Source organism: Camellia sinensis, chromosome 3 (assembly GCF_055761805.1).
Source record: "Camellia sinensis isolate YWXY chromosome 3, ASM5576180v1, whole genome shotgun sequence".
Taxonomy (NCBI): domain Eukaryota; kingdom Viridiplantae; phylum Streptophyta; class Magnoliopsida; order Ericales; family Theaceae; genus Camellia; species Camellia sinensis.
The window spans coordinates 38,958,141-38,984,795 of NC_138963.1; the positions used below are offsets into that span (position 1 = coordinate 38,958,141).

Consider the following 26,655-nt stretch of genomic DNA (forward strand, 5'->3'; position numbering starts at 1 on the left):
ATTTTGCATAAAAAAATTTCTTTATCCTATTAGAGATTATTTTTATGGCATTTAGTTTTTTTTTCTATGTATATATAATTTATAAATTATATTATACATACATGTGTGTTTATGTATATGGTAAAAAACATATTTTTCTTTTGGCCCTTCCATAAATGAAATTCTGGTTCCATCCTTGCATGTGGTAATCAAAAAAAATAAAAATTATGCTGGTGTATTTAATTTTTTTTTTCTTGTCTGAGAAGGCTTGTGGTTGTTTGGAAACTTTCAAATAAGTCACATTTTTTTTAAAAAAAAATTTATGTCTTTAGTGGAATTTTTTTAAAATTATGTAAAAAATATTTTACTTTTCAATTTATCTTGTGTAGATGAATTTAAAAAAAAATATATTTTTTGAAATATTCTAAAGAAGTTCAAAATAACCAAACAATTTTAACTTATTTTGAGTTTGTCTTGTCTAGTAGAATTTAAAAACTTAAATTTTGTAAAAAAATTTGGGACAAATTACAAAAAGTCTTTTGAGTCTGACTTTTATAACAAAATAATTCATGAGTTTGTAATTTTGTCACTTTAAAACTTAAACTTTAATGATTTATTTTTAATCCAAATATTTGTCTATTTTTATTAAGTAAAATTAATAAAAAAAACAAATATTTCAATCATTAAACTTAATAAAAAATAATATTTTAGATATTTTATAAATATATATATATATATATTGAGTTTGATAATTAAATTATTTTTTCCATCGATATTGTTTAACGAAAATGTGTTATTCATTTAGATTGAAAATAAATTAAAATATTAAAATTTAAATTAAAAAATAAAAAGCTATTTTTTTAATTATTCCAAAATTTACTAAAAATAAAAATAATCAAACAAAAAAGTCTTAAAAAATGGGTAGATATTACCAAAAAAAAACTTTGAGGATTTGATGTAAAATAGACCCTGACTTGTTTATTCAAATTCTAAACTCTTATTTTAATTTTAATCTAAATTATTTTGTCTATTTTTATTAAGTAAAATTGATCAAAAATATGTATTTTAATCATTTAATAATTATTTTTTATATATATTACATTGATATTAATAATTAAAATATTTTTTTTATTAATTTTACTTAAAAAAATAGACGAATGACTAAAATGTAACATAAGAAAAAGATTAGAATTTAATTGGTAAAATTCAAAACACTAAGTTTATTTTGTTATTATTATTATTTTTAATTGTCCAAAAAAAAAAACATGGAAACCCAAACACTTCTAACACTGCTTGCTGTCGGACTTTGCGGCCCACATTTCAACCTCTCCCGTCGGGAAACCAATGGCCGGAGTTCTGAACTTCTCACCATCTCCGATTTTCAGACCATTTCCGACTCAATCACAACCAAAGACCAGAGTCTCTATCAGATCATCCGCAGAATCCTCAAAAACTCCCGTAGCGAGCACCAAAGAAGAACCAGAATTAGGGTTTTCAGATTCGTCTCCGACAGTCTCTCCTCCACCAAACTTCAAGCCTCCGCAGCCGAATTCAGTTCTCCGTGAGACCCGACAAACTCGTTGACATCTTGGCAGCTTCTCCTGCTCCACTAATTCGACTTGGGACTGGTAGTTCTGTCTCTGGGTATGAATTTTACTTCGATTCATGTGATTTGTATTTTCTTTATTCAATGGACTCTCTAATTTTGATCCTTTAGGTTAAATTATGTATAAACTGTGGTTGCCATGTAAATTAAACGAATTTATTGATTATTCTAACAATTATTAACTTTTTGTAAAACGACAGGTATGCTTTGATTAATTTTTAAATAACTTTTAGTCTTATGTTGGGTGGTAGGACCACCATTATATATTCATAATAATTTTACTTGTTGAACTAATTTATTTGAGAGAGATTTGTACGCGGATAGGTAGAATGTACCTTCTACTATTGTGATTGGTAGAAGGTAGTGGAATAACCGGCATATTATTGGGTGTTTGGTGAACAGTCGGGCATATATGTTTATGATTGGTGGAAGGTAGTGCCCTATGGTACCCTATTGGTATACAAAACCTTTTCAATTTAGCTTTCGTTTGGCTAACTTAGTTGGGCTAAAAAAACATAAAAGACGAAATAGGTTAAATAAGTCAATAAGATAAAATGTCACATTCAAACCATAATTATTTTACTTTTTATCTCATAAAAGTCAAAAAAACGAAAAAAGCCAAACCAAACAAACTTTTTAGTCTCAAGCTAAAAAAGTCTCAACTCAAAATAGCTATAACTAAAAAAGCCAATGCCAAACGGCGACTTAGTAAACTTAATTTTAGTGATTTATATTTGTGTGGAAATTACATAAAAGAGGCTGTTTGTATTAGGAAAAAGTGCATTTAAATGTGAATTGAAGTTAAAATAATTGCAATTTTATAAAGATGCAAGTGAGTCTTTGTCCATTGCAAGTAGGGTTGCTAAATGAACCAAGTGATTTGATCATGACTTGTGTTTGGTTTGTTAAATGCTCGTTTGATATCAGTTCGTTATATAAACAAGTTAAATTTAAACACATTTTAAAGCTTGTTTAATTTTTAAGTCAAACTTGAACACCATACTACTAAGCACAATAAATTTATATGTACTATAGAAACTTGACTTGTGTTCGGCTCATTAAATGTTCGTTTAAGATCGGCTCATTATGTAAACAAGTCAAGCTTGAATATATTTTGAAGCTCGTTAAGTTTTAAGCCAAGGTAAAACAACCTAGTACTCGGCTCATTTACAGCCCGGTGAGGAAAAGAAAGAAAAGGTGTAAGGTGAGGGTTGCAAGTGAAAACTGTGGCATGAGACATATCTCATTTGCTCCAACCAACACCTCTATGAAAGTTCAATTACTTTGAATTATTCCTACTTAAATGTAATTTTCCCTTTATTTTAAAAAACACTATTTATAATCTCTTTAAGTCAAGTCGTGTTAGTTTAGAGAAAACATTCAAAGACTTATTTTATGATCTATCATACCCTATACAACTCATCTATTCTTATTTGATGAACCAAGCTTATCTCATCAAATTTTTAACATGGACCCAACTTATTTTCTAATGAATTGAAATTTATTAACTTTGGAAACAAGTTTAATTACTGAACTTCATAATTATTAGCAATAACTACTTGAACCTTTTTATAATATATTTCCAAACACGATCAACTAAGTTCCTCCAAAAGTTTGAGATGCACTAGGTTAAGGTAATTATAATTATATAATCAATAATTTTCTTATAAATTAATTAATTAGCTTAAGCTTTGGGCCTTTTCCTTTAGAATGCTAGTTTTTATATAGTTAAGTAAGGCAATAATTTAATTTGGCATTTTATTTATTTTTTAAGTAGATTAATGTTTCAATTTATTTTTTGTAAAGATTTGTAGAACAATTAAATATCTTTTTGAGCTGTAAAAAAAAATTTCAGAGATGAAAAATAAAATTAGATATCCAAATATTTTAATTGGTTTTTTTTATTAATATTAATGCAGGTGCAGAGGTGGACTTAGGTCAATTTGTTAGAAATAATTAAAAATTAGGGAGAACTTGAAATAATGTTGTTAATGTACACTAAACCTAACCCACTAACTCAACCCACTACATCCACCCCACTAAACCTAACACACTCACCAGCTCCACTACCACCCACCACCTCCACTACCATCCACTACCACCACTCACTTACCTCACACCTCTCCTATATAATAGCTTGTAACATACAAATCAATACACATCAATCAATCAATATATACACAATTTATTCTTTCTCTTTCTCTATCAATTTATCTTACATGGTATCAGAGCTAAGTTAAGAACTTAGTATTTTTCGCTTTACCGGCGGGCGGCAACCTCGCCTTGACCGCCCGCCGGACCTCAACCTATTCCGCTGCCATCTCTATCAATACATATAGCTTTCCGTTAGCCGCCACCCGAGGCAACTTCTCTCCATACCAAGATCAAAGCAGTGGGTGATTGGTTCCAAAAGCTCAGTTTCCACAAACAAAAAAAAAAGAGGCAGAAGCTCACAAAGCTTAACTTCTACTTACACGACAACACTCGAGTCGAAAACGCTTAAATCTCAGATGCGCTGTGATCTCGTCCGAATGATCAGACGGCTGTGAAGGACCCATCCATCACGTTGGGCGCAGAAGTCTCATCTCCTGTGAAGGACCCATCCACCATTCCACTGGCGCTACCCAGAATTGGACGACAGAGACTTACAAATCCGAGGCCGTACCCTTTTCTCCATCGTGGTCCTCGTTGCCTTCATCCTCCTCATCACACTCCTCTTCATCTACGCCCGATGGGTCTGCCGCCTCCGCTCCTCCTCTCCGCCTCCTCCGACCTCCCTCACGCGCCGCTGGTGGCCTTGGGAGAAACAATGATTCGCGTCCTGTCGCCGGAAGAAGCCTCAGAACGCCGCCGTGGAGCGGCCGATTTGGGCGAAATCTTGTCGCCGGAGAGATGCGACGAGGCACAGGACAGCCTCTGAGACGGCGTCGCACGGAGGTTTGCTCTCTCGCCGGCGAGGCTGGCAGTGCTATGAGGCACCTTCAATGCTCCGATCGCCGCCATTATCCTCCGCACAACCCACTCTCGAGCTCCCTCTCTCTGCCAACCCATGAAGTGCAACATGAAATGAACACAACCAAAAAAAAAAAAAAAAAAAACAAAACAAAAAACAAAAACAAAAAAAAAAAAAAAAAAAAAAAAAAAACCACACAGAGACACAGCGATATCTCTTCTCTCTCTCTCTCTCTTTACACCCACTCTCTCACCAACACGGATGCCAATCCTGTTCCCCACTCCCTCACTATAAAATAGAATATCTTTATTTATTATCTTCTCTTTCCGTGCATTATGTGCGTGTCACCCATGTGACCCACTTTACAACAACACACACACAAAAAAAAAAAAAAAAAAAAAAAAAAAAAAAAAAACAAAACACCCGCACCCACACCCACAGTGGGATTTTTTCTTCTCTACTCTGCTGCAGGTCTCTTCTTTTTGCCTCCGTCCTGGGCAGCCCTTGCCGGTGTTGCCTCCGTGTTTCCCACTCCACTGGGCACGATCACTCCACCCTGCTCCTCCACTGCAGCATATGGCGGCCCTCCAAATCGGAACATCACGGTGGCCTTCCGCTTCAGCTCCTTGTTTTCTGCCCTTAGCACGCTTATCTCTGCTCGCGCATCCTTATACATGCGTTGGAGCAGAGCCAGCTGGGAGTTTAACTGCTGCACCTCATTTGCCCTACTCTGCAGCCGGTTCGACAAGTTTGTCACCGCAGTCATGGTTTCCACACATGACTTCAACGTATACTGATTGGCCTCCACATCCGACTGCACCGCCATTTTTTGCTCCACAGACCGCATCGGAAAGTTCAGCGGAGCAAACCCAGCGGTGTTTGGTTGAGGTTCACTGGCCACCGCACAAGTTCTCTCTCCTGTGGACTCGTTGAGGTCGGGAAAGAGGGTCAGCAGCCCGCGGGACGACGAAGCCATTTTCTGGGCAACAGCAACAGAGTGTTACAGACTATCTCTCTCAGCAAAACGACCTCTCTTTCTCAGCAAAATGAAGAATTTTTCAGAGGTTTCTCTCAGTTTTTCTGTCTCAGTTTCTGCCTCCTCCGCTTCGGTTTATAAAGACCATGACACAGAGACAGCCACGCGCATCGCGCGCCTTTTGACACCGACAACCTGGCACGCCTTTTCATGGCACACCTTTTCATGACTCGGGCACGTCTTTTGATGACACGCCTTTTGATGACACACCTTTTTGAGGGCACGACTTTTGAGGGCTCGATATATATCTACATGTATATTTTTTTTTGGGCAGCCTCTCTACACACTCATACAGTGTCTTCTACACCGGTCAGCTTTATCAATCCCTTTGTTTCAACCTCAAATAGGTTTCTATCTTCACACCTATTTGAGTTTGAGGGGGGGTTATACCAGTATAATGTATAAGTCGCCCATGGCGCACTCCCTAAGTCACCCCCTTGGTGCACCACCACAATTTTCTACAACGGTCCGACATGACCCCGTAAACTGTCCTGCTACATCGGTCCGACATGACCCCATAAACTGTCTGCTACATCGGTCTGACACGACCACACAGTGTCTGCTACAACGGTCCGACATGACCCCGTAAACTGTCTTCTACAACGGTCCGACATGACCCCGTAAACTGTCTTTTACAACGGTCCGACATGACCCCGTAAACTGTCTGCTCCAACGGTCCGACATGACCCCATAAACTGTCTTCTACATCGGTCTGACACGACCACACAGTGTCTTCTACAACGGTCCGACATGACCCCGTAAACTGTCTGCTACAACGGTCCGACATGACCCCGTAAACTGTCTGCTACAACGGTCCGACACGACCATACCGTGTCTCCTATCCTGTTTTGTTTTTTATTTATCAGTTTACTTTTCTGTTTTGTTACTCTCTTCAAACTCAAGTTGGTTAGTTCCTATCCTCCTTGAGTTTGAGGGGGGCTGTTAATGTACACTAAACCTAACCCACTAACTCAACCCACTACATCCACCCCACTAAACCTAACACACTCACCAGCTCCACTACCACCCACCACCTCCACTACCATCCACTACCACCACTCACTTACCTCACACCTCTCCTATATAATAGCTTGTAACATACAAATCAATACACATCAATCAATCAATATATACACAATTTATTCTTTCTCTTTCTCTATCAATTTATCTTACAAATGTAATTAGTTCTTATATAATTTTTGGCAGGTATTCAGCATCTCTTGTGCCAAAGAGTGAGTTTCCACCTGACAAGTATGCGCTTGAAATTGCTGGTAGTTGACAAATATTCTCATTATTTTTATTTCCATGTTGTGTAACCCAAAAGTTATTATGTGAATTTGTTTTGTTAATAGCTAGAGAAAGCTTAAACTGCTCAAAAGAAATGAAAATTAAGGTACTTAGATACTTTGTGCCTGAGGGTTTCCATCCTTCAAAATTGACATGCCTAAGATATTTTGAATTATTATTGTATGAGTATCAAGTTATTTAACTGCTATGATGTTTTCAAAATTAATGATTAAAACCATAGGACTTCATGCTGTTGCTTGATGGGTTGTAGGCATTTGCATGTTATCTTACCCACAAGTAGAAGTATCCATAATTTATATAATAAATTTAATAATTTCTAGTTTTTATTCAAATAGCTTATACATTTTTTGGTTAGTTGTTTATTTATTGAACTATTTGTTACTGTTGTTTTTTACACAATTTATTTGCTAAGTTTCTGGTCTGCATTTGTATTTCACGAACTAAAACTGAAAACAAGTCCAGTCCTCGTAAGGCGTTGGTTTCTCTATAACATGGAGAATAGGCCCTGAATCAGAGAAATAAAGGAAACTAAAAGGAAGTAATATAAGGAATACTAATACAAAGAATGAAAGTTAGATGCTTGTTCTTCACTCTGCCACTTTACCTATATGTGTATGTTAGTGATTGTAATGGCATAGGTTCAGATACATTCAATGTTAGGGCATCTCCAACAGTTCATCTTATTTTTTTTATTTTTTTTTTTCCCATCAAATTTGAGTAAAAGTTCCATTTGATATCAAGTGCTCCAATGGAGGTTTTTGAAGCTTCATCAGAACACCGGATGACCGGGTGGATGTCCGGCCGGTCGACCCGCCAGTGTAATATTTTCACAAATTTTTGCCTTGAGGTGGTCATCCGGGGGATATCCGGTGGTGAAAATCCAACGGATATGAACTGTGATTTGATGAAAGGCACATTCATTCTCAATTTGATGAAAGATTTGGTATTGGGTTGGAGCAGCAAAAGTGAGTTTTTTCATCAAATTTAAATTTGATGAACCATTTGGTGAACCATTGGAGATGGTCTTAATGACTTTGTTCAGTAGCTTCTCAGGTCGTCTTTATTGTCCATAAATATTGTCCTTACCGGATTCATATTTATTTGGCCAAGGAAAAATTAGAGGAAGTAATATACGGAATACTGATACAAAGAATGAAAGTTAGCTGCTTGTTCTTCACTCTGCCACTCTACCTATCTGTGTCTATAAGTGATTATAATGGCATAGGTTGAGACACATTCAATGTTAATGACTTTGTTCATTAGCTTCTCAGGTTGTCTTTATTGTCCATAAATATTGTCCTTACTGGCATTCATATTTATTTGCCGAAAAATGTACAAATTGTCAACATCATTTATTAATAAACAACATGCATGATTTGAGGCTTTGACATCCATTGTATTCCTGCTAAATTATCTAATCTCTCTTTTGAATTCAATAATAAGCTCAACTATGTGTACATCACCTGAAAAGACTCTAACTAATAGCTACTGCTACTTTTGTAACTTGTGCATCTGTCTTTGTTTGTTCATGTTTTATCCAATAGCCTGGGTGGCTGTTTAAATTAACTACTGTTACTTTGTCTAATCTGTCCATCTGTCTTTTTTTGTTTGTGTTTTATTTCCAAGATGCTTCATTTAAATAGAATACCAGAAAATAAGAAAAAGAAAAATAAGAGAGTTGTTTCACAGCCTGTAAAAATTTCATTCCAAGTGGTCCCAATGATAATTTTCATACATATAGTTTATAAATGATTTCTCAGAAGTTTTTTTTTTATTATTTAATTATAGGTTACACTTTTTTAAACAGGTTTCAAGTTGATGGAGACTTCAAAATTATTAGGTCCTTGCCCAGAGAAGCCTTTAGAGATATATGAGTTTGAAAGGAACTTCATTTTTAAAATCATCTTCTTCTTTTTAGGATATTGGTAGGCATTAGTTGATGTGGATGCTGACTTTGAGTTTTAGACTGTTTTGGCCTCTTTGTTTTGTACGTTGATGTGATGATTATGACTAAATGCCTTTGTGGCTTTCTCCTGATATGGATCATCATGATACAAATGGAAATTTCAGCTGCCCATTTTGCCGGAAGGTAAGAACCACCCCATGAGATTTTCTCTTGTTTTTCCTTGTGCTATTCAATTTATAATTTTTCAAGTACCTTTTTCTTTTTACAATGTAATGCAGTTTACTGTGAGACTTTAAATGATGAGCAATAGCATTAAGTCCCAGTGTTAACTGACACCATAGGTCACCATCTAAAAAAAACTGACACCACAGGCAGGACTTTAACATGGACTTTCCCATTGCAATGATGCTCACAGATGGAGCTTATTACTACAAATTATGGTTAAGTGGACATATACAAATAATGGTTAACTGGACATATTTAAAGATCATGAAGATTTCAGCCGTCTAAGTTTGGGCTCTTAGAACTGATCCAATGATTGTAATAGTATGGTATTTTAGGGCTACATCTCCCGTCAGGCTTTTCTTGGACATATTTATTGTATAATGTCCAAGTTTTATTTTGAGAATGGACATCAGGTCCATCTTGAATGTTGTATGTCTGTTGATTGCTCTATGGTAGCTCATGCTACATGCTATGCATTCTTTTTTTTGTTACACATTTTGATCAATTATAGGTCAGGGAAATTGTTGCAGTATTGGATCTTGATGTCCTGTTTTATCCTTCCTTGCCCAAGAAACGGTCCGAATTTCCGTCAAAAAGTTGCTCAGATAGGTGGAAAGCAGCTGTTCCCTTACATGGTTTGATAATAATCCTTTTCTTTTGTTCTCCTTCTATTTGCACCTCTATTGAAGAAATACAAAACAAGAAAATAGTATGAACCTAACTACTTGGAAAAGTTACAAGGTTTTATCTGCTTACTTGGAAATATTGCTAGAATAACAAGATGAGTAGTAATCCTCTATTGGTAAAATTCTGAACTTTAGGGATCAATTTTCTGCTTTAGAACCGTGATTTCAGGGTTTAGAGCAAGAATCCAGTTAGTAGGGGTGTGCATAATACCGCCGAAACCGTCAAAACCGCACCGAACCGCACCGCCAAGGCAAATTCGTTATTATTTGTTAATCGAACCGCCGGCTTTTGATAAGAAAAATGGCAAATTCTAGTGACACTTTTATCAATTCGCCGGTTTCTATTTTTCTTCCAAACCGCACCGACCCGCACTGCTATTAAATCATGTTTTATAGGATTCTAAAAATTCTTTTTTACTTAAGTTTGCTTGTTGTCTTATACCTTAGAATATAGTATTACATTACTGCTCGAGGGGAATTTTATGTATTGTATTTGATCATTGTAGCTTCACATATGCTTGTAATGAATTGATGGCATAGTCGTTGATATTATCATGTTGTTGCTACACTTGCTGCATCAGAAGAAAGCTTCGCAAGATACTTAACATCACGATATCTCTAGTCCTTTTTTTACTCTTTGATTTAAGTTTTGTAATTTGAATTATATTTTTTATAAACCGCCAATCCGCCCGAACCGCCAAGGCAAATCCGCCATTATTTGCCAACCGAACCGTCGGTTTTTGATAAGAAAAATGGCAAATTCTAGTGACACTTTTATCAATCCGCCACCCGCCATACGGTTTCTATTTTTCTCTCAAACCGCACCGACCCGCACCGCGCACACCCCTACCAGTTAGTATCACATTCCCATTGAGATGGAATTGTGGTTCCATCCGGAATGGGTCTACTCTCAAACATATTAATTTCCAAAGAAACAAAAGGGAAACTAAAAAATAAAAAATGTAAGGAACATATATTGATCTATTTAGAACATATATTTACCCAAGATTTTGGCCTCTCTCTTAGAATTAAAAGATGAGGATTTTTTAATAGATTTTTCAATTTGGATTATATGAGGAATGAGGAGTAAAAAATATATGGTAGTGTTTGGTAGAGCTTTCTAAATATGATTTGAGAATAGGAGTTGTATTTTGAGTTTGTGAGTTTTGGAATTACGATTTGAGTGTGGAAAATTTGTTTGGTGAATGAGTTTTGAAAAGAGTTTTGAATTGAATGGGAAATTTTTGATGTGACATATGATATTTGACACAAAAACTTATACCTCATAACCAAGCACACAACTCAAAATTTTATTAACATGTGCCATAAAAATTTTTTGATGTAACATATGATATTTGATACAAAAACTTATAACCAAACACACAGCTCAAATTTTTGATATGACATATGATATTTGATACAAAAACTTACAACTCAAAAAATTTTAAAAAATTTCGAAAATATTTTTTGTTGAATATATAAAAATTAACATGTGTCAATTGCCACCAAAAAAAAAAAAAAAATTGTAATGTTTCGGTCAACCGGCCGGATGACCAGTTAGCCCAAATTTTTCTGCCTTTGACCGAGTTTTCAAAAGTGAGCGTGGAATTAATTTTTGAAAGTTGCAAACCAACACCACGTGAAAACCAATGACTGGAACTAAAGTTCCAAAGCTCTACCAAACGGAGCCTATGTTATTGCTATTAGTTGTCAAATCGTGAATAGAAATGGCCTTGTACCAAATCGAGAATCGAATCGTGAATCGTAAAGATTTGGCCACTTTTTCTAAATTACTTAGAAAAACATATCTATACATTGGATGCTAAATATATCTTATAAATATAAAAAATTTAGACTTAAATCAATGAAAATGTTATTTTGAATGATATTCACATGATCTAATAGGTAAGAAGTTAGTTCCCTTGTAAGATTACCGTCTTACCTTTTTTTCAATATTACTTATCAACTATTCTTAATAAAGAAAGTTAATAAGACAAACTCTCAATTAACAATGATGTTGATATTTCATAAGCATACGTGCCTTTACAAGTAACAATGACCAAATAATAAAGAACTTGCAGAACCATTAGGCCATGTAATATTGAAATATATTTATTTCAATAAAATAGCAATAGATAAATTCATATTGCAAGTTATTTTAACATAAAACATCTTTAGAATATACATTATGTTTTTTTTTTTTTTTTTTTTTGGAAAAAAAAAGAGAGAAGAAAAGGTTAAAAATATGTTGTGTTTGACTAAATTTGATTGGATCCTATTAAAAACTCCAAAAAAAAAAAAAAAAAAAATGTCATGAATATACATTAGTTATTTTCGTACTAAACACTATTAGAAGTTGTATTATAACTATTAGAAGTCGTATTATGACATTTTAACTAACAAAAGGAAGAAAAAATAATCGAAATATGTGACATGATAGCTTTAAGAATTGCATGAATCGTAAAAGTGAATCGAATCGTGTGATTCACTAGAGATTCACTTCCAAAATAGATTCACTCATAGATTCGTATCGATTTTGTAAAATTTGTGAATCAAATCGTGAATTGAATCGCAAATCGTAAGATTCTGATAACAGAATTTGCTAATAAATTGTTACGTTTGTAATGAGAATTTATTATGATTATGTTTAACAATTTTAAGTGCTCGTGCAGTGTATAGATAGACATTTAATATATATTATAACTAAGGAAAAAAAAAAAAAATCTTACAGTATATTTATATATGATAATCCTTTCAACTCTCTTATTTCACAATGAATAAAAATGAACACAATGATCAGACAAGTTTTAACTTATCCCGACTAGATGCAGCATACCAAATCTCCATAGAACTGACATATTAAAAAAGCAGCAAGTGCAACTATGTCCACTATGTCCCCACTATTTCTCTACCAATCTAGTCTATCACCTCTCTGATTATTACAATGCAGAATTCATAAAATAGCCGCAGGTGGAACTTAGTTGTATGAAACGGGAGAAGGAGAAGGGGCAAGGTCAAGGAATAGGAGTAAGGATCTTCTAGAGTGATTTTTTTCTAAAGTTTCCTAGAGTGCTACATTGTGTGGTTGAGATTTACTGACAAAATTTTTCTGATGTGACTTGCCAATAAATCTCAACCACACAATGTAGCACTCTAGGAAACTTTAGAGAAATTTCACTTTAGAGGATCCTTGGTGGAGGAATAGAGGCACATAGAAAATACCAAGATTGAGAGAGTTTAGAGGAATGTTTATGTATTTGTACATAAATATATTGTAAGAGATTTTTTTTAGGTGTATTATATTAAGGCACTATTTGGCATAAACTAAATAAGTGCACTTGCCAAAATCCCAAATCTATGTGCTTTCTAATGATAATTTTGACATAAAAAAAGAAAATGGCATACAGAGGAAGAGCATCTGAGTTGACGATTGAACACAAGATTATCATGAGTTGACGCCTCCCAAGATTGAACACAAGATTAGTGGAGATAATTGAAAGGAACTGAGCCAGAAGCTTTTCTGTGAAGATTGATTTGGGAGGCGTCTTCTGGGTGACGGAAGCTTTGCAAGAGGCGTGGAGAAGATTCAGTGAGGGAGTTTTCTTTAGCAGTATAGAAGTTGTTCTGCTGTGTTCTGCCTTCAAAGGTTCAATAACCAGAGGGGGGCATTTGTTGAGTTGTCTAATTGGATGGCAGGGATTAAAAGGAGCAACATCGTTATTCCGGTGGGGGTTGATGGACAAGGGTGGATAAATACAGTTGAGTTGCTTGACAGGACCATTCATGGAGGCAACAAAGGTAATGAGGTGGTCAAGGATGATAGGGGAGGTTTTAGGAAGAATCAGTTCTCAGGGCCTCACAAAGAGGAGGCCAATGCAGGGGAATTTAGAAGCCAAGAAACAGGGACAAACAGAGGTTGATCTTACGTTAAGTTGTTTAAGGTTCAGTCATCATGTTCGGCAATGAATAGCACTAGCATTGATTTGGATCATGCGGTAGTTTGCACTAGAACTGACTTTTTTTATTAAGGCGAACTTCACTTACCCCCTATGGGGTAAAGTGCGCAGTTAGTTTTTCCATCTATTCTAACAGGCTGTGCAGTAACTGATGATGTTCCCTCACAATTAAAAGACCAAAATGCCCCTAGAGTTACAAATAAAAGCTGACCCAAAAAGATTGCTTGTGTGTTTCAACTCCTATGTTTATTACTGATTGAATTTGCCAAAAAGCTATGATCTTTTATCCTAAAATTCAACCTTTACATAAGATTTCAGCTTGCAGAATATAATATATTTCCCTAACAATTACATGAATTTGAAAGGACGAGTGATTCAAAGATCATGCTGAACAAAATCACAAAAATCAAAATCAAGTTCATTCTCTCTCTCTCTCTCTCTCTCTCTATATATATATGGATCCATTTCATTTCTGTTGTATATAGTGACTCATATATGTGTTAATTGATTGCAGATAGAGTTTTGTGATGGGAATCAATGTATATATATGTATATATAATCTGTAGCTATATATATGTTGGGAATATGGTACAAGAATAAAACTGTAGCTATATGTATATAATCTGTAACTATATATATATATGTATAATCTGTAGCTATATATAATCTGTGACTTTGATTTCTTCTTTGATTTCTATGTATATGTATATGTATATATGTATATATATAATCTTCTTTCATTTCTCTCCAAAAATTTTATTCTTCTTCGTATATATATATATATATATATATATTAGAAGGTTGTTCTGAGCACCTAGGAAGCACGGGTGTGGGTACGAGTATGGTACGGGTACGAGTGCCGGTACGTCGATACGACAAAACCTCAAAAAAGTATGATACGGGTACGGCTGCGGTACGCCGACATATTTTTTTATAATTATGGTTAAAGGATCCAACCTACAAATTAAAATTAAATATCAAAACTAAAAAGAGAATTATAAAACTAAAAGACAAATATTAATATATTTCAATTCAACATAATCAACACCAAAGGAAAAATTAACATTCTTCCGTTGAGGAATAATTTTGTTCTAATTAATTTTTTTGATTATTAACATTATGTAAGTATGATTGATTATTAATTTTTTTGTTCTAATTTTTTTTTTTGTTCCAAATATGATTGAATAACTTGGTTCTACCTCTCTAATTTTTTTTGGTTCTACCTCTCTGAGCAGGTTCTACCTCTCTGAAGAAGAAACAAGAAACAAGAAAAAAAAAACAAAAAAAATAAAGATGAAGACAGAGATGAAGAAACAAAATCTGACCAGTTGCTTGCTGTTTGCTGATATGCAAGGGCACCCAAAAATTCTGACCAGTTTCTCACCGGAGGGAAGACGAAGAGATGCAACAAGGGACAAAACCAGATGCTTGCTGATCTCTGCAAAACAAAAAATATATGAGATGAAGAAGAAAAAACGAAGAAGACGAGGGTGGAAGATGTAACAAAGAAGAAAAAGGCGAAGAAGAAGATGAAGACGAAGAAGAAGAAGAAGATGAAGAGCACTCATCGGAACTCCTTGCGTCGCCGTCGTCGGAGGCCTTCGAAGGGAATGGATGGGTTGCCGTCGCCTCTTGCTGTTGTGTTGTTGAAGTGATGAGATTAGGGCAAAACAAACATCATTCGTGTATATTCCTTTCTCTTTTTTTTTTGAAATTTTTCTTAATATTGCTCCGGTACCCCTCAGTTCTCCTAAAAATTTGATTTTTGCCCCGACATACCCGAAGCGCACCAAAGGTGTACCCATGCCGTACCCAAGCCGTATGCGATTGAACCAAACATACCTGACTCCTTTTTGCTGTACCCAGTACGCGTGCAGTCGTACCGGTACGCGTACCTGCACCCGATAAGTACCCGGTACGTGTGTGACACTATTTTTGGAGTACCCGTGCTTCATAGCTGAGCACAAACCTTCTTCAACATTTTACTCACCCCCATCCCTTAAGGTTCACTATAGAAAAGTGATTGGAAGCTAATCTGAGCACAAACCCCACCTCAAAAAAAAAAAAAAAAAAAATTTCTTAAAGAACTCAAATCAAAAGAGAATCAAAAACCCATTTTCACAAATTCCAAGACTCTATTCTTTGAATGAACATCATTAAAAACCACAAATCAAAAAATCAAATTCTTAACCAACCGAATTCGAATCAGCAGGTAACGTAGACTAAAGAGAGAGAGTAAGAAAAAAAAAAACTTCTTAGATCTGTAATTTTTTTTTTTTCTTTTCTTGAGCTCATTCTTAAATTGGGTCACAAGTGTTCAATTGTACAACCTAGTTCTATCTCATTTCCTCTTCTCAAATGCACGACTGTTGGAAGTGAAAATGGTAAGGTTATATATATATATATATATATATATATATATATATATACAAGAGCAAATTGGTCTTTTTATGTCTGCCATTAACGGTTAACTGTGCACTTTACTCCATCAACCACAGTGGGGGTTATGTGGTGATATTTGAATGTCAAGGGGTAATCTGTAGATGGCCTAAACCATAGGGAGTAAAGTGAAGTTTGCCCGTCATTCTTTGTCCATTTCAATTAAATCGAGCTCTATTTTTCACCAACAACAAGGAACAAGCTGCGAAGTTTGGGGGATACAGTCTGCGGTTTTTTGAAAAGGGCATTGCGGTGAAGTTAGAGAATTGGTCCGATGATATGCACAGATGTCCTAATGTTATTGCTTCATACGGTGGATGGGTTGCTATCTGTGATTTGCCCTTTAATTTATGGAATGAGAAGACATTCGAGAAGATTGGGTTGAAATGTGGAGGGCTGGTGGAAGTGGATTGCAGAACTAGCACCTTTAAGAATCTTTTCGAGGCTAGGCTGAAAGTGAGGTGATTTGGCTATGGGTTTTTACCATCCACCATCGAAGTCATGGAGGAGGAAACATCGGCCATAATTCGCTTGAAGCCTCCGCCCAAGCCTATTAGAAAAAGAGAGGCTTCTCGACAATGGATTTTCAGGCAAGACTCATTAGACTCTAGCATCAACAGTAGGGGAGACGAGAAGTTCTAAGGAACAGAAAGGACACGTGGCATAGTGAAGGAGGGTAGACAGTTGGGACGACAAAGTTCAATGCTCAGTGATGATTACGAAGAGGTGCATGCTTCAGGGTTAAGGGTTGTCAATGCACAGGGAAGCCCAAGGGGTGACAGCCGGGATCTGGAGCATGGGCCTGAATTTCACTTGGGCTGGTCTTCTGTTCAAGATGGGGCTGGACTGGTGCTTGAAAATGGGCCCAAAAACACTTTGGGTCTATCGCATAATCAACAGGCTGGCCTAAATATTGTAGAGGTTTCCATTAGTCTTTATGAGAGAGCTGACCCGGCATTCAAAATGGGCTCAATCCACAACTATTTTGCTGAAGGAAATGTTCTGGGAAGGGTTTCGAATCTTGCTTCTGGTTCGGGTCATGTGAATACACGAGCTAGGGAATCGATGAGAGAGCACAGTGAGGGGAATCATCATCAATGAGAGGGCTTCACAAGGATTGACCATGGAAAAGTTGCGATCAACAAGGAGGTGTCAAACCCATGTTCGCTATTCAACCTGAATGAGATCCATTTGGGCTTATCGGACCTAGTTGATCGATCGATTAGGGATCTTTTACAAATTGAATGTTCTAAAGACGATTGTGCTATAGTGGATGAAGTTGAGGTCCAAAGAGATTAGAATAGCGTTGCAATGGAAGTGCCACAGGCTGTTGATTTTATGACAAATGAAGTGGAGGAATGCTTGTATAATCCTCTGGAGGTGCTGCAAGCATTGGACAAGTATGGGTCTTCTAAGAATTTTGATGATTCGTCAGTTCAAGACGAGGGAGAAAATGGCACAGAGGAGAGGGCAGAGTTTATCCTAATTTGAATTGGTTGTTCCATGAAAATGAGGTTTTGGATTCTGATGGCAAGGAGCGCATTGAGGGTAAGGAATGTGATGGTGGCTCTGATTCTTGTGAAAATGTATGTGACTCTTTTGATAGGGGCAATATGAATTCTGCGCTTTCAGACCATAACCAGTGTGATATTTCTAGGACAGTTTCTGGGTCAGTTTTCTCCGCCGGGGGTGGGGTGGGGTGGGGGGGAGGGAGTCACATGATGCTCAAGTATTTCTTCATTCTAGTAGAGTGACTTCTAATGGAGGGAATATTGTGTCTCATGTACCCAATGATAGCTTGGCTACCAATGACAGTCTGGTTCCACAAGCGGTTAATGAGGAAGATCATAGGACAGAACTTTCTAAAGGGGTGTCTCGGGACCATGGGCTAGGCGTTAAAAGTGTTACAGGGAATGATGTTGACGAATCTGAGCGGTGGTTGAAAAAGATGAGTAAATATGTGTCTTTTCCATTGGAGGAAGGGGATGTGCCTCATTTTGTGCACTTGCTTGATACTCTTGGGTTGTCCCTAGTAAAGAATAATGGGTTGAAGTCTAGGTCCAAGAAGAGGGTGTTTACATCTAAGGGGAGCAACACAAAAAGAAGTTCGGGGCATAGAAAAGGGTTGAGGGAGCTGTTGAGAGCGGCATTAATTATGAGGGAAGGGGGAAGGAGGCTAGGGGTGTTCTAGGTGCTCAATGAAGATTTTGAGTTGGAATGTTAGGACTACGGTCCCGTAAAAAAAGGGCGGTAATAAATCATCAGCCAGATATTGTAATGTTTCAAGAGACTAGGGGTTTGGGGTGTTTTAAATAAGTGCACTTTTTGTCTTTTTGGTCTAAAAAATTGAGGAAAAAAATATGGATGTTTGGGTTAATTTTTTGACTTTTTTGAAAAAAATTTGTATTAAAAAATTGTATAAATTAGTGTGTAGGGAAAAATTAAGATTGGAAGTTGTGCAGTTGTAATTTTTGACTTTTGGTGAATAGTGATAACTTTTTAACTTTTTGAGTAACTTTTTAACTTTTTGGTTTTTTTCAGAGTTGCCAAACTTGGCCTAAGTGCGAGGAGTGTGATAGGTCTTTTATTAGAACCATTTGGGGGACTCGATTTAAAAAGTGGGTTTTTTTACCTTCTAGTGGGAGATCAGGGGGTATTTTGATTATGTGGGATGACAGAATTGTATCAGAGTGTGAAACACTACTGGGGACCTTTTCATTGTCTATCAAGTTTCGGAATCGGGATAATAGTGAATTGTGGTTAATAGGGGTTTATGGTCCCAATAGGCCCAGAGAACGACAGGATTGGTGGGAGGAGTTGGGGGGCTTATTTGGGCTTTGTGCTCCTAATTGGTGCGTGGGCAGTGAATTCAATGTGGTTAGGCTCGTGTCCGAAAAGCTTAATGGGGCTTCTTCAAATAGAAGCACGAGGGATTTTGATTCTTTCATTAGGGAGGGTGAGTTGATTGATCACCCTTTGAGCAATGCTAGGTTTACTTGGTCTAACCTTCAAGATAATCTTGGGTGTTGAAGACTGGATAGGTTCCTCCACACATTTGGGTGGGAAGTGTTGTTTTCCGATATTAGACAAGAGGCATTGCCTAGGGTTGTGTCAGATCATTGCTTTGTGATTTTTGAGAGTTGTCCCTTTAAATGGGGTCCTTCTTGTCCTCCACACTTTATTTTTTAATAAATTTCGTTGTTGATTTCCAAAAAAATAAAAATAAAAATAAGTGCACTTATTTAGATCACATCACCTCTCTACTTTTCTGTATATCTTTTTGTAAAATGTTGAAAAATATACTTATTTAGATCATCCCAAACAACCCCTAAATGTCTACCGATTGTACACCACACTACCACTTCAAAATTGCTAAACATAATCATAGTAAATTCTCATTTCAAATGTAACAAATTTTCACCAAATTTTTGGATTTTGTGGAGACTTTGGAGTAGGTTTTGATGTACATTCCTTACAATTTTGTTCTTGTATGCAGATTGTGCACTCTCTTGGTGCCTCTTCTTGAATGAAATTGTTTTATTTATCCAAAATAAATAAATAAAATCAAGCTCCTTTGTTGCTTGTTACTTGGCCAATACACGTCCTTAACATGTTTTTTTTTTTAAAAACTTTTTTATTCGTTTCCTCGTCAATTCTTTAGTTTTATACCATGCTATGCTTTAGATTTAACTTATATTGAATCTGGAGTTGCTTGACATGCGATCTAAATAATTTATATATTTATTTTTTATTCACTGCTGCAGATGGATCCAAACACAGGAGTTGCAATGTATGAATCAGATGACATAATTAAATATTTGGTTGGGAAATATGGTATGTCTAGATATGCTAGTTTGCATTCCTTTGTTTTTTGTTTTTTTTTTCTTCCCTTTCTTTCTTTCTTTCTTTTTTAATGTTTGCGAAAATTCTCTGGCAGAAGAGGGAAATTTTATTAATTTACATTATGATTTTTAGAGAATGCCATTTTTTAATTATTTTTCTAACAAATTTGAGAGCTGGGAAGTATCCTTTCTGAGAAGTTTGAGAAAGTCTGTTCCCGTTGTTTTGCTGGCTTGAATTTTCTTGTATATTTGCTTCCAATATATGGACAATCATTTCTAGTATCTGTTTCTTTTGGTTCTGACAATCGCTGTTTTTGTAAATTACTATTTGATAAAGGAATTTGGGTGGGCGAAGATATTTAGTACTTGAACAAGTTACTATATTTTTTGCTTCTTTTTCGTTCATTCAAGACTTTAGTTCTTGCTTCACTTAACATTGACTTCCTTTGTGTAGGTGACGGAAATATCCCTTTCATGTTGTCACTTGGTCAACTAACAGTTAGTATTAGTCTCCTTTTGTATTGGTCCTTGTCAAACTATGGAGACTGTCTAGGTTAATGTGTATACATGCTGACTTCTTCTATTGCAGACTTTGACTGAAGGATTTGCCATGATTGGTCGCATGGGAAAGGTATAATGGCTTTTGAACTTCTAACTAATTAAATTTTGAAGTTTTCCCAAAATGCTGAACAAAAGGCCTCTGAGTTTGTATTTATCAAAAAGAAAAAAAAAAAGGCCTCTGAGCTTGTGGGTCACCTAAAGGAGGCTAATATGTTTTGGAAAGACATTCCAAATTAATGAACTCTTGTCATTATTGTATTCGAGAACGATTAAAGCTGGCCTTTTACAGTCTCTTGTTGTTATTTCTTGTAGGGAAGTTCTTATACTCCATCAAAACTGCCATCCAAACCTCTTGAATTATGGGCATATGAGGTTAGACTGTTAGTCACTGATGGATGTTTGATGTATATATTGCAGTACAGATGAGGCACCTAATACAGAAATGTATTCTTATGATTGGTCATGCTTTCCTTTTTTTTCAATGGAACACTGTAGCTATATTGTTAACTTCTAAATAGTAATATTTTATTATTTTATCTTTCCTTCCAGCCGTCCCCATATTGCAAAATTGTACGTGAAGTACTTGTAGAGTTAGAGCTGCCACATTTACTTCATAGGTAAAGTTAATTGAGTATTTATGCATGCAAAGATCTTATTTCAACATCACTCTTTACTTTGATGGTGCCATCATGTATTGTCAGATGAAGACCTAGTATAGGTTTAACATCTGTTTATGTAGTCTTAACATAAATTGAATACACTTTCTATGATTTACTAAGGTCTTTTAGAATTTGGGTTTGTGGTGATATGTGTGTACTAATCTGACCGAAAAACAAAAGGAAAAGAGAACAGGTATATCGATTTATAGTCTATCGCTTTAAACCTTTGTTTATCATCTTCTCATGTTTGATGACTCTTGTTGAATCCTGTTCTTAACCTTATTGAGAAGATACTTCTAATCTTGTTACCAAAAGAATCTCCCTACACCTGTTGGAATGTGTCCCACATCGCCTGAAGTTGTCCCATTTGTGCTGGTTATAAGGCTCCAGTTTTCCTTGTCATAATACCTGGGTTTTAAGGAGAAGTGTGGGCTAGGCTTTTTAATTTACTATCATAGCTTGGTTGGGCCTGTGACTGGTGTGCCGTTTGTTCGGCTACTATATGTTGTGGTCCAGGAGGGTGTATTGGAATGTGTCTCACATTGCTTGGAGTTGTCCCATCTGTGCTGGTTATAAGGTTCCCGTTTGTTCGGCTACTATATGTTGTGGTCCAGGAGGGTGTATTGGAATGTGTCTCACATTGCTTGGAGTTGTCCCATCTGTGCTGGTTATAAGGTTCTAGTTTTCCTTTCCTTAATATTTGGATTTTAAGGGGAAGTGTAGACTGGACTTTTCAATTACACCTTATCCATAGTAAGATTTTAGTATCATAAATACTCGTGTTTGATAATGTTGATTTTTTAGCACCAAAAAAAGAAGATAACATTGATTTTTCTAACATGAATTTAACATTTTTTGATTTACATCAACATACCTTTGGATCATATATTTGTTCCTTTCATATGATTGGATGTGCAGACCTCAAACATGTTGAATTATTTATTTTTAAGGTCAAATTATACATTTACAGAGGTTTGTCTTCGTTTCCACGCATTCCCAAAACTTTTTGGCCTTCCTCTTTATGTTTGTTGCAATGGTTTTGAAATATTTCGGGTGTCTTTGGTTTGTGTTTGTAGAGTAGTTTTTTAGATAAAAAGTACGAAAACTTGTTTGGGTTGTCTTTTTTCAGAAATGGTTTTGGAAAATTGTTTTGGGAATAGAGTTTTAAAAAAAGTGATTGATTTGATGTGTATGAGAGAGAGATTGATTTTGGAAAGTATGTAACCAAACAAAATTTTGAGATTTTTTTTAGAAAAATTTGTTTGGTTTGATTACTCTTGAAAATTTGTTTGTAGAGAATTTTTTCCAAAATTTTTTCTGAAAAACAAACCAAACAAGGCCTTCACGTTTCAAGTTGACCAAAATGTCACAACAAAACCAATGTTTATCCTTGGGTATGGAGAGGACAGGGCAAGATAGTTCAATGTAGGTAGTGAGGTAATGAGAAAAGATATACTAGGACATCACTTGGTAGAAAGTATATATGTGAAGCATATTGGTGAATAAGATACAAGTTGCCAACCTTAACCAGTTACAGAAAAGGTTTGTTAATTGAGTTGAATTGGCCTGAATTGAATTGATAGTAGTCATTGCCTCTAGGGAAATTACTACTTTATATATTGCCTAGGCTCCAATACTTGATACATTTTTTTGGTATTTCTCTTAGTAAAGTATATTTTGGAACCTTTTTTGGTATATATTTTTAGTGAAAAGCTGTTCATTTACATTTTAAGGTTTTCTTAAAAACTCTCTGTTTACAGTTGTGCTCGTGGCAGTCCAAAATGACAGATGCTATATGAGAAAGTTGGACATTTCCAGGTATTCTCCTTTTAATTCTTCTACGGATTTTCATTTCTTTAACATATCATTTGTAGTAGAGCCTTGAGTTCTAATAGTGTGATGTACTCAAATATACCCCTATTGTATCACATTTTAGAGCATGTAGCGTACTGTGATCCTATTTAGGTCTGTCATAGTGCAACGATCCACATTCCAAGTGTAAGAATAGTTTGATAAAGAGAGGGAGAGAGAGCAAAATGAATAACTCTGTATTTCTGTGTATTATTACAAGAAGATGAACACTCTCTTTATAGAGAGGAGATGACAGCATAGGATGCTAAGTTAGGCACCGAAAGCAGGAAACATTACATATTATATAATATAAATGACAACTAGCTATGCTTGACTTTACAGCTTTTCTGTACACTAATAATACTAACAGCCCCCCTCAAACTCAAGGAGGATAGACACAAACCAACTTGAGTTTGGAAAGAGTAACAAAACAAGAAAATAAAATAGGATAGGAGACACTGTATGGTCGTGTCGAACCGTTGATGAAGACACTGTATGGTTGTGTCAGACCGTTGTAGCAGAACAGTTTACGAGGTCATGCCGGACTGATGTAGCAGGACAGTTTACGAGGTCATGCCGGACCGATGTAACAGACACTGTGTGGTCGTGTCAGACCGATGTAGAAGACAGTTTATGGGGTCATGTCGGACCGATGTAGAAGACAGTTTACGGGGTCATGTCGGACCGTTGTAGCAGCTTGTGGTGGTGCACCAAGGGGGCGACTTAGGAAGTGCGCCATGGGGTGGCTTGGATGGTTCCCATGGTGTATAACCATGCGCACCAGCTTTGGTGGTTCGCATGGTGTGTAACCATGCTCACCATGATATATGTAGAATACCCCCTCTCAAACTCAAATAGGTGTGAAGATAGAAACCTATTTGAGGTTGAAACAAAGGGATTGATAAAGTGGAGCAAAATAGCTCAACACAGAGTGAAGATGTAGAAGGGTTTTTTTTTTTTTTTTTTTTTTTTGGTGTGTGTTAAGTGTTGGGGTAAGAGATTATAATAAAATATATAGATATATATATATAATAAAAGAAAGGTGATGTCGTGCTTGGGGTATGTGGGAACAGAGGAACATGGGGTGATTAAAAAAAAATAATAATAATAAAGAAGGAAGTGTTGTGTGATCAGACTGTTGGTTTTTGTTTTTTTTTTGTTTTTTTTTGTTTTGTTTTGTTTTGTTTTGTTTTTTTTTTTTTTTCTACGTGGGAGAAGAATACCCATGTAGCCCACTATCCAAGGCATGGACAGCATCATTATATCACACTTATCAACCAAAGACGCACGCAAACCCACTTTTCCATTACCAAGTTTAAAATCCCTCCAATTCCCACTTGAAGACCAATGATGTTCAGATATGAACCATATAACATATATATAATCTCCACTAAAAAAACTTATGGCCCCATCATGATAAATAAACCCACTTACTTGATTTTAAAATAGCAACTATCTCAAGTGCTTGCAGCAGTAGCTAAAGGAGCCCATGTGCTTCCTGAAACAATTATGACAGACTGGGAGCAGTATTTTCACCCGTGAAATAATAATTTGAGAATGTGAGAGAGGATAGAGATGAGAGGATAGAGAGAAAGCGAAGCTAGCAAGGCAGATACTGCTTAGCTTCATTGTAAAATCGGTTCAACATAATCTTGATCCTGCAAGTGAGTCTGTTGCAGTGAACAAGAAAAAGTTTGAGTATTCAGAAAATTCATCAGAAGCGATTGCCAACGATAGCGCAGTTATAAAAATTCTTTGTGGGAACGAAGCTAAGGCAGACTTGGATTCTGAAAGTGGCAACGGTAAGCAGTCAAAAACATCGGAAGTAAACAAGAGTACGAATGAAGAGGGTGATGGATTTGAAGTCGTTAAAAAGCGGAGAAAGAATCGACAGCAATTTGCGAATGGGGTTAGTGGGTTGTACAATCAACAATCTATCTGTGCTTCAGTTCGTTGAAGGCAATAAATGTTCACCGATGCATCGCTCGAATCAGGTATGACACAGACCTCTTCTTCACATCTAATTTTTTTTTTTTTTTTTTTTTTTTTAACAGTGTAGAAATGTTTGCTCCGGCAAGGTGGTGAAGAAGAGTGGAGTGGAGGTGACCAAGATGGAATTTGTTAGAAACTACTGCAGCAGTAGCAGCAGCAACAAGAAGATCAAGATCAAGAAGAATAATTTGTGGCAGCGGAGTGAAGATATGTGTAGAGGTCCGGCGGGCAGCCAAGGCGAGGCTGCCGCCCGCCGGTGAAGTGGAATTACTTAGGTTCTCAACCTTGCTCTGATACCATGTAAGAATAGTTTGATAAAGAGAGGGAGAGAGAGCAAAATGAATAACTCTGTATTTCTGTGTATTATTACAAGAAGATGAACACTCTCTTTATAGAGAGGAGATGACAGCATAGGATGCTAAGTTAGGCACCGAAAGCAGGAAACATTACATATTATATAATATAAATGACAACTAGCTATGCTTGACTTTACAGCTTTTCTGTACACTAATAATACTAACACCAAGTAGCATAGGGTAGAACGTTTTATGTGCATATTTTGTATATTTCATATTGCTTCAATTGGCCTTAAAAAATAAGATCGTGTTACTGTCACTGCAACTGTTGACAGGCACCTTCTTTAGAGGACCCAAACGCAGGAGTGCAAATGTTTGAGAGCGCAGAGATCATTGATTATTTAAGAGCAACTTACGCTCTTTAAAGAGGTTTTTGCTTCCTATGCTGTTGTATATGTTTGTATCATCTAAACATTTTCTTGTGAACCTATTTATGTGGATTATTTTGTTATTTAAAAAAAAAAAAAAAATCATTAATAAGATGCATTATATATGTTTTTCACTTTGATCAGAATGAAGTCCCTTCATTTGGTGTTTGATTCTTTGGACTTCATATTGTACATTAATTGAATCCTTTCACCCTATACTTAGTTGAGTAGTTTTAATTATAGTGATATGGCATTCTGAATTGAAGAACAGGGTGGGGAAAAGTTGTCTACAAAATAATCCTGTACTACCTCACCAAAATCTCTCAATGCTATTCAATATGAGAGTTTTTTCACCATTGAATTTCTTTGTTTTTAAATTTTTACCAGAGCCGACACTTCTTTTAGGTGTTCACCTGAGGCCCTCAATTTCCCGAAAGCCCCATATTTTTACCCTCCCTGATCTTTGTCGAAATGCCTCAGGAATAGGGATGGCAATGGATAACCTACCCTGTAAGTATTCATGGAGACCCAACCCAAATACATGGATTTTCCCCTCTTTTTCTTATCCATTGGGTAGGGTAGGTGATATTCTTTAAATATCCACAGGGGATGGGTTGGGGTTGGGTACCCACTAATTTCCCCATATGTTTTTTTTTTTTTTTTTTTTTTTTTAAAAGATTCACAACTAAAACTAAATATACATTCAATCTTTTTTCTTTTATTTATTTATTTATTTTTTCAGGTTCACAACCTTTTTTTTTTTTTTTTTAAGATCCACAACCAAAACTAAATATACCTCCAATCTTTTTTATTTTTATTTTTAAGGTTCACAACTATTTTTTTTTTTAATTTTTAAGATTCACAACCAAAGCTAAATATACATTTAATCTTTTTTCTTTTTTTAATTTTTTTTTTAAGGTTCACAACCAATT

General features: G+C 35.8%; 1 non-coding gene and 1 pseudogene across 2 annotated transcripts; one reads left to right on the forward strand and one right to left on the reverse strand.

Moving 5' to 3' along the window:
* The first annotated feature begins 1,260 nt into the window (after window positions 1–1,260).
* LOC114269472 (uncharacterized) lies at window positions 1,261–25,854 on the forward strand (annotated as a pseudogene). Its single transcript, XR_014363784.1, has 12 exons — window positions 1,261–1,623; window positions 6,781–6,845; window positions 8,690–8,763; window positions 8,951–8,971; window positions 9,525–9,648; window positions 19,859–19,928; window positions 20,391–20,434; window positions 20,526–20,567; window positions 20,810–20,869; window positions 21,047–21,114; window positions 22,917–22,974; window positions 25,631–25,854. The product of XR_014363784.1 is annotated as an uncharacterized LOC114269472 (transcript).
* Window positions 4,088–4,173, reverse strand: LOC145823159 (small nucleolar RNA snoR114). The gene has a single exon (XR_014365393.1). It is a non-coding gene; the product is annotated as a small nucleolar RNA snoR114 (small nucleolar RNA).
* Window positions 25,855–26,655: the final 801 nt, after the last annotated feature.